Below are 12843 nucleotides of genomic sequence, written 5' to 3' on the forward strand. Positions count from 1 at the left end.
ATTTAAGAGCGTGAGACATTAACTAAACTATATCTAAATTATTATAATTTTATTAATCATTTTACATTTTAAAATAAATTCATAACGTTAATTGTGTTACGAAATGAAGAAAACGAGAGAAAATTATTTCACAATAATTTATGAACAGTTTTATCACCGGAAATTCTAAGACATGGCGCCTTTGGAGGCCTCAGAACGTATAAATACTCTCTTATCGATACTCGAAATCCGGTGCTAGCTAAGTTATATTATATAAACTTACATAAAAGACAGCTGCAATTCCTCTTGTCTGAAGCATGGAGTAATACCTAAAAAGGTGCGAACTATCGCGGCAACTGTTTACCAACTCTATTTTATTGAATTAACTGACTTTTTAGTATTTAAACAATAATCTAATCTACAAAGCTTTAATAATTTTAGAAATTTACGATGTTATCTGTCTTTTAAAAAGAATAAAACAAACGGAAATTTTCCATTTCTTAGAATAAAGTAAAAAAAGAAATTTCTGTTATATTTAGCTCGTTCAGACGTTAATAATTAATTTTATATATAATCTTTTATAGGGATAAATTGGTGAAAATTTTAACTAAATTTTGGGCATAAAACAAAAAAAAAATTTATCTTAAAATCAGCTTTTAAGACAACATCGAGCTAAAATTTTATAGCATTTATATGTAACTTTATAGCTTAATAATTAAAGTATAATTTAATGAATTAACGCTGGAAAGTTTTTCGCGTTAATAAATATTTATATTTAATAATAATAAAAACTTTTTAATCAACTTTTAAAACTTTTCTAAATATTAATTAACTTAAATATTTAATAATATTTAAATAATCGAGTACGTACCATCGGCTAAATCGATTGAACTTTCATTGGAAATATCTTTAATTTTAGACGAATCGTGTGGCTGTTGATCGATTTTACTCGATATATTTTCGTTAAGAATCAATTTATTGCCATTTACTGACGTATTTGCAGATAAATAAGTGAAAAATAAACAATAGATAAAGCCTAAGGCCAGCGAGTTGGACATGATACTTTTACTTTATGAAAGAGATTTATCTTTAGTTAAGATTTTATGTAAATTTAATTAATTTCAGTAATTTAATATGTTTAAAATTATGAGAAATTTAAATCCATAATTAAATATTCTATAATATAAATAATTTGCATTTATTAATAAATCATTGTAGGTGTATTATTTCTTAAAATTCCCTTTAACCTTAACACAGATTCTATTATTAAAATTACTTAAAATACTCTTTATTTGAATATTAAACTTAATTTTTTCACTTTAGATTATTAATATATTTAAATATATTATATAATTTATAAATTTAAATTGTATATAAATTGTTAAAGCAATTTATGTAATAAAAATAACAACCCTTTTATTATACATATATAGAGAATACTAATTGTTTTTAAAAAATAAGAATAAAAATTTTATTAACTTATTTATATTTATAAATAAATTTGCATTTTAAAAAATAGATTTTCAGATTCATGACACACAAAAATTTTATGTTACTAAATTGATTTGTTTTAAATTATAAATGATTTAACTATTTAATACACCAGTCTTTCAACCGGTAGATCGCGACTTCCTAAATGCTTTATATGTTAATATTATAGTCTTCTAGTAAGGTAAAGGTTGAAGTTATATATTAGATCATAGTTTTAACAGAATTTAAAGCTTGGAAATGTTAATATAACAAGACGTTATATGATATTTAAACTTATTTATTAATTTTAATTAAGTTGTAAATTATGAAAATTAATATATTTGTTAATAAATAAGGAGTTGAGAGAATATATTTTAATTTAAATATATTTTTTTTTTATTTTTCTTCCTTTATTTTAATACACAATGCGTATATTTTGTGTAAATAAAAAGAAACGTACAATTCAATTTTTCTTAAGTACTTTACAGCTTCTATACAATTTTTTCGACTACATTTTATCATAAAAGTATTTTCCGTGACGTAAATGCCGACCTTCAACGATTCTTTAATAATTTAGTTGAATACTTACAGTGAAAAAATTATCTTTACATTCGGTATAAGGAAGCAGAATAACAATTTTTATTAAATAAATTGTATTCGGGCTCAAATAATCCTTATTACAGAGGCCCGGATCTCATATTTAGAGGGCCTCAAAAACATTTATTAAAAATAATCATTTTTTTTATTATATTTACTATAAATAGAACGAATTTTCAGCGTTTTTTTATATCTTTTAATGTAGTGGGCTTCAACCTAAATGGTACGGGCCTCTTTCGACCTCCGAGATGTCCTAGGCCCGGAAGATAATTAGTAGGGCGTTTAGTCCGGGTTTCATAAATGATTAAATTCTGGAGGTTTTGATTATAGAAAAGCTCCTAAATTTAGTCTTTTATGCGAATAACTTGATAAATATTAAAATTTCTTTCGATAAGTAGAGCTAAATCTGTGTTTTTTTTATTGATTTTATTCATATATAGGTCTATTTTTATTGCTTTCGGAGAGTGTCGAGGACCCGTCTCACTTCTTTCGGACCGATTGTAATAAAATAAAACAAGATTTATGATATATTTAGTATATTTTATTATTATTTTAATCGCTTTTCTTAGTATTTTTTACGCCAACCTTACATAACTTATTCAAGTGCCCGTCTTTTTTTTTTTTCACANCAAATAAGCCTTATTACAGAGGCCCGGATCTCATATTTAGAGGGCCTCAAAAACATTTATTAAAAATAATCATTTTTTTATTATATTTACTATAAATATAACGAATTTTTAGCGTTTTTTTTTAAAATATCTTTTAATGTAGTGGGCTTCAACCTAAATGGTACGGGCCTCTTTCGACCTCCAAGATGTCCTAGGCCCGGAAGATAATTAGTAGGGCGTTTGGTCCCGGTTTCATAAATGATTAAATTCTGGAGGTTTTGATTATAGAAAAGCTCCTAAATTTAGTCTTTTATGCGAATAACTTGATAAATATTAAAATTTCTTTCGATAAGTAGAGCTAAATCTGTGTTTTTTTTATTGATTTTATTCATATATAGGTCTATTTTTATTGCTTTCGGAGAGTGTCGAGGACCCGTCTCACTTCTTTCGGACCGATTGTAATAAAATAAAACAAGATTTATGATATATTTAGTATATTTTATTATTATTTTAATCGCTTTTCTTAGTATTTTTTACGCCAACCTTACATAACTTATTCAAGTGCCCGTCTTTTTTTTTTTTTAACATACTTTCGCTTGACTTATAGAGCGGAAATTTTTACATTTTGTACCTGTACAGAATTCTTGAACGATAAAATAAATGATAAACTTGATTTTCATAGATTTAAATTAAAGAAAATAATCAATTCTTAGCGACTGGCAAATAATATAAGCTTCTAATATTGTAATATTCTGTTCAGACTATTGTAAAAGTTGTTTTTAAACCACTCTCGGAAATGAAGTGAGGTCAATAGGCTAATTTGTAACAATGTTTTTGAGGTTCCTGTAAATTTGAACCCTGAGCTAATAACCTAGTGTAATAATTAATACAATTATAAAAATAATCAGTTCTATAATATGATATATTAAATTTTTAAACAATTTATTATATTAAATATTATGTAACTTATTTATCCTTTAAACCGATATTAAACTGACCTTCTGAAGGTTAGTGAAATTATCTGATCAAATGGAACTTTATAGAGATTAATGTATTATACGATAAGAATATTTGGAAATATATCAATTGTTTTTATTGATAGTGAAGGTGATATATGAATTATTCAATTGTCTGAAAAAATGGTTAAAGATATGAGAATTTTCTTTTTAAATTGGTTTTTATCACAAAAACACACAAAAAAATACTTACAAATGATCAAAGTATATGTAATTTATAAATGATATAGGCTAGTATAGAAATAGTTTCATTTACATTCCTGTTTACAATTTGATTAACACATTATAGAAGTAAAGCTGCTATCTGATACCAATTTTTAAATGTAACTTAAAACTATTTTTTTTAATATAAATATTAATAATTAAATCTCATACATATGTAATTTTATCTTATATATTATTTTTAAGGAAAAAATTTTATTGATTAATTCTATGATTCTTAGAAATAGTTTCCAATCAGCTCAATCTCTGTATAGGTCATAAGACATGTTTTCCTTGTTGACTGAACCTGAATATGTGCAATGTAGTATCAGTTGTAGAACGTGTCCTTGAATCGAACAAGGCTTTTCTTGAATCAACCAGTTGGCATTTATCCAAATACCGTACAAAAGACAAACTAAAAACACGAATTTTTTTTTTTTTTTTTTCACTTTTCCTTGTGTATTAGTTAATATATTGCGCAATTTTAAAATAAGATGCAAAAGTTTCAACAGTGGTTTTCTATAGTTATCATTTAAACGTTACGTTTCTATTGCGGTTAGGCTACAGTTTAGGTTAATATCTTGATTCTTTAGGGGGGAAATGCTCGAAATTTCCGGTGGAAAATAATTTTTAAGCACCTTAATCTAGAAATATTCTTAGAATGTAGAAAAATCTTATTTATAAAAGGAAAATTAGTAAATATTTGATACTTTTAAGACCTTACAAATTAAAGATTATTTCTAAATTCATTCATTTATTCACGCATCCGTGTCATTTTCTCTAAGTGTAACAAAACTGATTTTGTTTATCTTTCGAAAGCGCATTTAACGGCTCTTATCTAATCGGAACATCTTTAAAACGGTTAATTTTTTAAGCTAGAATTCATTTAAATTTTCCAATTTATTTAAATATATGTAATAAAATAATAAATTAATGTCATTAAACCATTAAAAACATTGCATTTAAGTACAAGTTACTTTTAGGTCACGTATAATGTATATGTATATAGAATAACTAAAATTAAATTCTACCAAATCTATGATATATATATACTGTATATATATATATATATATATATATATAGATCATTACTTGTATTTACGGTATAAAATGCTTAATTTAAAAGAAAGGCCAACTAAATATAAACGTATAAAATTAATATTTTGCCTTTTTTTTTCAATTATAAATAAGTTTTTTATGCTCTTTCCTTGAATGAAAACAACTGGCTTCGTACGTTATCTCTTCCCGATACATTTGTTGACAAACTGGATTCCTCCAATCAGCTGTTTTTCATTTGGCACGATAGTTGGCGTGTTACGCTCATGTGACCGAAACGTCATCGCTCTGACGTCACGGAGTCGTCTTCGAAACGGAGATAAAAATGTCGGCATATTTGTTCTGCGGTTGATGTAAAGGTTTTTCTTATTATTTTGTTTTCCTTTTTAGAAAATTATACATTAAAAAGTCGACTTATCGTCTCAAATAATTAGCGCTTAGTTACTAAAGGTGAGCGTCGTTTTCATTAAACATTTCATTGATCCGTTTGTAGTCCTAGGCCCATTTGTTAAAGGATTTTTCTTAATAAATAATTTATTTTCCTCAATTTTTACCTTATTTATACCTCGATTTAATCTTTAAATATCCAAACTTGCGTGGCTTAAGTATTTAAAATAAATTAATTTTATTATAAATGTCAATTTCGAGTTTCGCTGCTGCCCGCTGCTTCTCCTTCAATTAAATGCGCTTTTTTCCTTTAATTAAAATGTGTGAAAAGAACTAAAACAGAGAAAATAAACATTAAAATGTGTGTAAAAGACACCTAAGATTTGATCCAGGACATTAAAAGTCTTGTTAAATTTAGTTTATTTTTTATGTTTTTATTGCAAAATCATCATAATTGTGTCTTTAGAAATCTATTTGATATAAAAATATGGTTGGCTCTAGATGGTGGAAGAATTATTAAGCTTTTGATTTAAAATATTCTTTTCTTAAAATTTAGTTAAATTTTACTTTTTAGTTTGACTCCTTGAACACTGAATCATATGTGTTTTTTGAAAAGCTATTTTGATATAAAATTGCTAAATGAAAGACTAAAGAAGAGAGGAAGAATTATAACAAACTTTCTAAGCTCCAATTCAAACTACGGTAGTTATAATTTGGAATTTTAATAAGGTTTTAAATTGGTTTTAGTCCGACAAATCGTTTTGACTCGTAGATCTAAATAATTTAAGTCTGTGAAATCGACTTTGATTAAAATTGTTGTGCGTGAAAATAATCTGTTATTTTAACCTATTTTTTATTTCATCATGGCCTTTGTAAATAGTTGTACCATAAATTTGAGTTAAAGTTCGGTAATGAATAAAATGTTTAAATAATTCGCATTTAGTTAAAAATATACCTTTTTGCTTTAAACGGTTTAAAATTTTATTTATACATCAGAATGAAATATGTTTTTGTAGAACAGGTGGCATTTAGGATGGAACATCAATAGCATTAGAAAAGACTGGCTTTCTAACACTTGTCAAACTAACTTACAAACACATGTAAAATAAAAGTAATTAAATGAATACTAAATATAAATTGACCCAAAAAAAAAGATAGTGCTAAATAAAAATGAAGTTTGACTGTGGTTTACGTAAGCTAGAACTAATAACGCCGTACAAACGCGAACGGCTGCACGTATACAAATACTAACTAAAAATTATAAGTGATTTAAAAGCAGAATGATAAAGAAAAATAAAAATCAAATATCTCAAATAATTAATGATAAATTGATAAATCTGTTCTCGAGTTCAAAAACTGTACAAAAATTTACTTTAAAATGACTTGGCATTTGTAATTGCCCAGGATCAATGTTCTAAATGATATTTTTAAACCTTTTGTCTTGGCTAAAATCAACTTCTGTCCTTTATTGTAGATGTAATGGAATAAACATGTTTCTCTGTAAGACAGTTTTCCAATTGTTAAGAAGCGAATTGTTTTGTTTACATTAAGAATGTGTAATTGATTTAAAGGTTTTTAAGTGAATAATTATTGTTGTTGGTATTTAAAGTTTTATGTAGTTCAAGATGAGAGTTTATTTATTGTAATATGAATTAAAATAATAATTTTTTCTGACCATGTTTTTAATAGTAATAAAATAAAAGCAATAGATTATTATGTTTTAGATTATTTGTAAATCAACTAACTATGACAATAATACATTTTTTTGAAGTGTTATACAAATATGTTAATACTGCCTTACATTATATTTATTGATATTAAATAAATTCATGTACACTTCATTTGGAGCAACATGGAATAAAATATCTATGATAGGTTTGATGATTTTTGTAATTCAAGTCTATCTTTGTAAACTAAAGTATATCAGATTGATTTTATTTCTCAAACACCTAAAGATTTTTATAATTCACTCCCAAATATTACTTATTCTGCATGTGTGTATGAAATATAGCTATATTTGTGCCATTCTTAATCATTGCATGCAAACATAGTGTTTTGTTCTTCAATGCATTTATGTCTGAGAGAATTGAGCAATATACTGTATGTGCATTTAAATTTTTCCAGAAAGCTTATAGAAATAGTGGCAGAGGAGATAATCTTGGGAAATCAAATAAAACTAGATAAATAATTCAAAATAAATCTTGATTGAAAAATTATTACTAGATTACAACAAGTGTTTTCAACCCATCATAAATGGTCATGTTCAGATTCTAGAACATAGAATAAGGATAAAATATTATTTAAAGACATCACTTGCTTATGTTTTTGTATTTAATTTTTTCAGGATTCTGAAGATGACTATACAAATAATTCAATCTTTTTCATTATGAAAAGATTAAATCCTACTTTTAATCTTAGTTTAATTATAGGACTAATCATCTGACATGATATTGTCTGTAATGTTAGAAATTTTTACATCTTCAAAAGTTTGTATTAATGTAAGATTTTGATTTTATATTATTACCATTGCTAAAATTGTTTAAAATTTCTACCATTTAAGAAAATCTTACATTCTTCTTTACAGTAGATGTAGTAGCTATATAAAATACTGTGAAAGATAACCAGTGGCAGAAAGGATTACAGATGATGATAAGCTGTTGACTTCTAATTTTGATACATAAATCTTTATATTTAGCTAAGCAATACAAATTTGCTGTTTCAGGAACTGTTTTGTCAATAAAATGTGAAATTTCATGTTTCTTATCAGTCATTGTAATCTATAATATTTTATGCCAACTAAATCTTGTTTTATACTGAGTCAATCTTCACATTTTGTGGTTTTTTTCTTTTTTTTTTTTCTTAAACTGTATTTAGGAACTATTTAATTTTTCTAATTGTGACTTTTCTGTAGACTGTGCAAGGAATTTGCAGCTTTAAATATTTTTTCACTACATAGATGCTATTTGCATCTAGGGCAGCTCCACACATGAATGTTGAGCAAACATTTGGCCAATGCAGAATAGTGTGGCTGGTTTACTTGCAACTAATATTTGGTATTTACTGTTTCCCAAACCTTGTCAGTAATTGTGCTGAATCAAAGGAGTTGAATATTTGTGCTGTCCATCCACACATTCGTGCTCTCATTCTTGCATTTTGTTGTTTTTGGTTATTATTTTCAAAATGGAATGATCTAATGCAGGGGTCCATAAACTGGTCGATATGACATTGAGAGTGGTAGATTCTGGATCAGGGTCAATGAAAAAAGTTAATTAAAATTCACTAATATAATAAACAACTAGTTTCAGCTATGTTAATTTCATCTTAACAAAACAGAGAAATAAGTTAGATATATAATAAAATAAAGACAGAGTTCAGTGTTACACGCATGTGTTTTTTATTGCAAGCACTTTCGACGAACTTATAGTCGTCGTCCTCAATCCTTGGTCCATCACAAATCTAGCATAGCTATGCACATTACACCAGCAGAGGCCTTTCAGCCTTCTCGATATGTTAATGCTGCCATTGCTTCTCTTGTCAGAAGGGCTTACTTACTATCCTGTACGCAAGAGCTGGTAAACATCGAGTTAGACATCATCAGTTTGGCAGTACGCACTGCTGGATTTTCATGTGCAAAATTTATGCATGTGCTGAATAGGGTAAAGAAAGCACTACATTATGCAGCAAGAGGGAGTTTTCGAAGGTACAAATATTATTGCCATACCTTGGACCCCTCTCTATACATATCTGCAGAATCTTTAAGCGGCGCAATCTTATACTACCACTAGCCCCACTTCCAAGTCTATGCAAACTTATTTGTAACCATAGAGACAAATTTTCCACTCTTGAGAGGTCGTGGGTCTACGCTGTACCTTTGGAAAATCGTGCAACGGGAGTAAACACAAGATATATTGGGGGCCACTACTAGAATGCTTGTCAGCTGCCTTGATGAGCACCAAGACAATGTTATGAGGGGTAGGCATACCACCAAGCTCGCAAAAAAAGTACTTGAGCAGGGTTACAACCCGCTATTGTCCCAAGTGGTTATGCTCAAGAGCTGCAAGGATCGAAAAATCGTTTTCATATGGGAATCTCTCCTTACTACTACCTTGGACACTTGCAACACCCAATATGCTCGATCTGGGTCTATGCTTGTATAGCGTGACCCAGTGTATGGGTCATGCTATACAAGCATTTAAGAAAGTATTAGCATTCTCCAGTATATGTATAGCATGAGCCTAGTTTTGCGCATGCGCCAGCTCGCACTTCACGGGGCTAACTACTCTTTCAGTTTTCGAATTATATTTAAATATTTGCTTCATGTTCTTAATGGCTTTGACAAAGTTTCAACTTATATTTTATGTGTTCTATTCTACATCGGATTATTTCTGTTTAATTTTTCGGTAATCACTTGAGGACGATGACTATAAGTTCGTTGAAAGTGCTTATGATAAAAAATGTATGCATGTAACACTGAACTCGGTGTCTTTATTTTATTATACAGTATTTTGGCGTGATAGTCATCCTATTGATTACTAAGTTAGATATAGAATTATGTGACGATTTAAGGCTGAAACTAACTAATCTTGACCCCAACATTGCTAATCTTGCAAACAGTCACCAAGCACATGTCACATTGACAATGTTGGTCAATTTTACTAACTTAATTATATAATTGCACATAGGTGAATAGCTGAAAAAAGTTGATTGTTTTCCCTTCTAATTATTGCGGAATATTATAACTTTTGTTTTGGTCGGATTTATTGTTAAATATAGTGATTGAAGAAATTTATTGAGTTGATTAATTTTCCTTTGTAATAAAATCTTTGTTGGAGCCAGAAGCACAAGATCATCAGCAAAAAGAATATAATGAAAGACTCTATTTTCTATTATAATTCCATCAGTTGATTCGGTAAAGTGTTCAGTCTCAAGCGAATAACCCTGTAGTAATGTGTTTATAACTTTTTATAATTTAATTTTTAATGATGAGTACAAACTACGTAAAAGGTAGTTAGTATAAAAGACAATGTAATTTAACTACTAATTAACTATGTAATTAATTTGTTTTTATAAAATTAGTTGAAACTACTGGTTAACTAAGTTAAACTATTCAGAAATAGGATGACTGGATGAAAATAACAGTTCTGTTTTAATTTCATTCTTATTATTTAGATGTTTTTTTCTTTTTTTAACTGATGTCTCAGAATATGGTTTTCAAATTCTTTGTCTGGCTGGGTCTCTGGGTGTTAAAGTAAACCCAAGCTACAGACTACAAATCCAAGCTATAAATTTGAATCATAAATATGTAATACAAAGTTATGCTTAAAGCTATAATCCTCAAAACTATTTTTATGAAAGTGTTGTGACAATGTTCTTCAGTTTTTAAGGTTTTATTCATATCATAGAAGTTATTCTGACTTTTATGATTCTTAGTAGTTTTGAAAATGTCTTCTTCCACGTCTTAAAATTTTCTTACGAAATGTGATCTGTTAAAAACAAATGTTTGTACTTACTGCTGTAAATAACTTATCCAACATTCAGTAAGAATATATAACCTCTCATTTCTATAATTTTTTTTTTTTTTTTGAACAGTTGGGTTATTCATATTTCTCAATTGCTCAGGAATCCTAATGAGGTGGTTGTATATTACTGATATTCCCCCACCTACTCAGGTTTTAAAAGTTTTTTTGAATACTTAGATAGTTTAAATGAAAGACATTCTATTTTAATTGTTAATCATAATTATAGTTTATGTTCCCCTTACATAGGAGAGAAAAATAGACAGTAAGGACAGTTATGTTCATCATTTACTGATATCAAAGAAACCAATGGCAAGCTCAAACCTAATTTTAGTCTAGACCATATACCTGCCATATTTTTTCTAAACTCAAACCTATTTCTGCTGTAATACTATTCACACTTTTCTCCACATCAGTGCAGCTGTGTTCTGAAACAATAGCATTCTTCTACAATATAAGTATTACATAAGAAATACAGAAATGTTTGTAGACCCATCCTTTTATCATTGGTTATGCTAAAAATATTCAATCTTGTTCATATCAAAAAATGTATATACCAATAACCTCTACACTATATCCCCTTTAATATTGTAGAACGTATCATCATTCAACACAAACTAATCTTCTCAAAACTATCTTCACAATTCAGGAGAATATTGTTTATCTCGATATTATTTGCAAGCTTTTGATTCTGTACTCCTTAACATCCTTACATCCTTTTTATTTGTAAAACGAATAAAAGGCATGGGTTGATATCAAAATTTCGTTTTATGAGGTTATTTTGATATCAACCCAGCTTTCCATTCATGGATAAACCACTACTTTATAACAAGACAATTTAAGGTAACCTTAAATTATCTCAAATTCCTTAATTTTTTTCTCCAATAAATGGCATTCTGCAAGGATTAATATTAAGTGGGTTATTCTTCTCTCTATACATTAATAATTTATTCAACATCATTAATTCTAAATTTATTGTTTATGCTGATGATATTAAACTTTTAAATCATGACCTTAATCTCTTCCAAAATGACTTTAAACATCTTTAGCTTTGAACAGGGTAAACCTAAGATAAGAATTAATATTCTTAAAACTGTTGCAATGTGCTTTTTACTAAATCATAATCTTCTTCTCTTCCTCTTTACATTAATACACATACTGTAAAATATGCAAGTTCATATAGTGATTTGGAAGTTGTCTTTTGACAATAAATTGACCTTTAAAGGTCATATTGAAAAGATTGCTAAATCACTTGCAATTGTTGCAGTATTTTAAGACAGTCCTCAAAGCTGGTATTAAGGTTTTCATTTTTTTACAAACTTTCAGCCCATAATTGATTACTATTTACCAGAATGAACAATGACTGCCTCTTCTCTACTTAAGAAAGTTATAAGGGAAATACACAAACTCTACCTCTTATTAAATAAATTTAGCAGTATATCCTACAACCATAAACCCAATGTAGCTAAGATCAGACTTGGTCTAACTGATGTGGAAGAAAGAATTAAATACAGTAGAACCTCCATTATCCGGACCTCCATTATCAGGATTTTCGATTATCCGGATTGTTTAAAATAAACAGAAATTTTACGAATTTGCTGATTTGCACTTGGCGAATTACGACACTATTTATGTACGTGATGGAATGCATAACTTTTTTTGTTTCAACAACGTCTCACCAGTACAGTGGTCGTAAACTCTTAAATATATTTTACATAGTAATAAAAATATAAGTTGACATACGTATTTATAAATAATTTATATTCAAATTACATCATTTCTATGACCAAGGGCGGCGTAACGCATAAACGATGTGGGCCACCGCCTATGTCTCGCGGTCCGAAGGGCCTCGCGGTCCGAAGGGCCTCGCGCCTCGAAGGTTTAAGCATTACTTAAAAGCCGTGAACGCGACGAAAAAATTTTACTCATCATAAAACGATAAATAGTTTGTCAAATTTTTATTCATAAAAATGCAGTTTCAACTGCTTTTTATTTTATAAAATCCGTCTTCTT

At 28.0% G+C, this 12843-nt stretch overlaps 1 protein-coding gene across 4 annotated transcripts in view; it reads left to right on the top strand.

Moving 5' to 3' along the window:
- Positions 1–295: 295 nt before the first annotated feature.
- LOC111621327 (adiponectin receptor protein-like) overlaps positions 296–12843 on the top strand; it is a 56279-nt gene continuing 43731 nt past the window's right edge. Inside the window, exon 1 of one of the 4 annotated variants that reach the window (XM_023363444.1) lies at positions 296–316. The gene's annotated coding sequence lies outside the window, so the exon portion shown is untranslated. Of the gene's footprint in view, positions 317–5162; positions 5378–12843 lie in introns of those variants that run through there. The other 3 variants (XM_023363434.1, XM_023363428.1, XM_023363440.1) reach the window with 3 other exon arrangements.

This window comes from Centruroides sculpturatus, unplaced genomic scaffold (genome assembly GCF_000671375.1).
Source record: "Centruroides sculpturatus isolate CEXI.00-Female unplaced genomic scaffold, Cexi_2.0 scaffold45, whole genome shotgun sequence".
In the NCBI taxonomy this organism is placed as follows: domain Eukaryota; kingdom Metazoa; phylum Arthropoda; class Arachnida; order Scorpiones; family Buthidae; genus Centruroides; species Centruroides sculpturatus.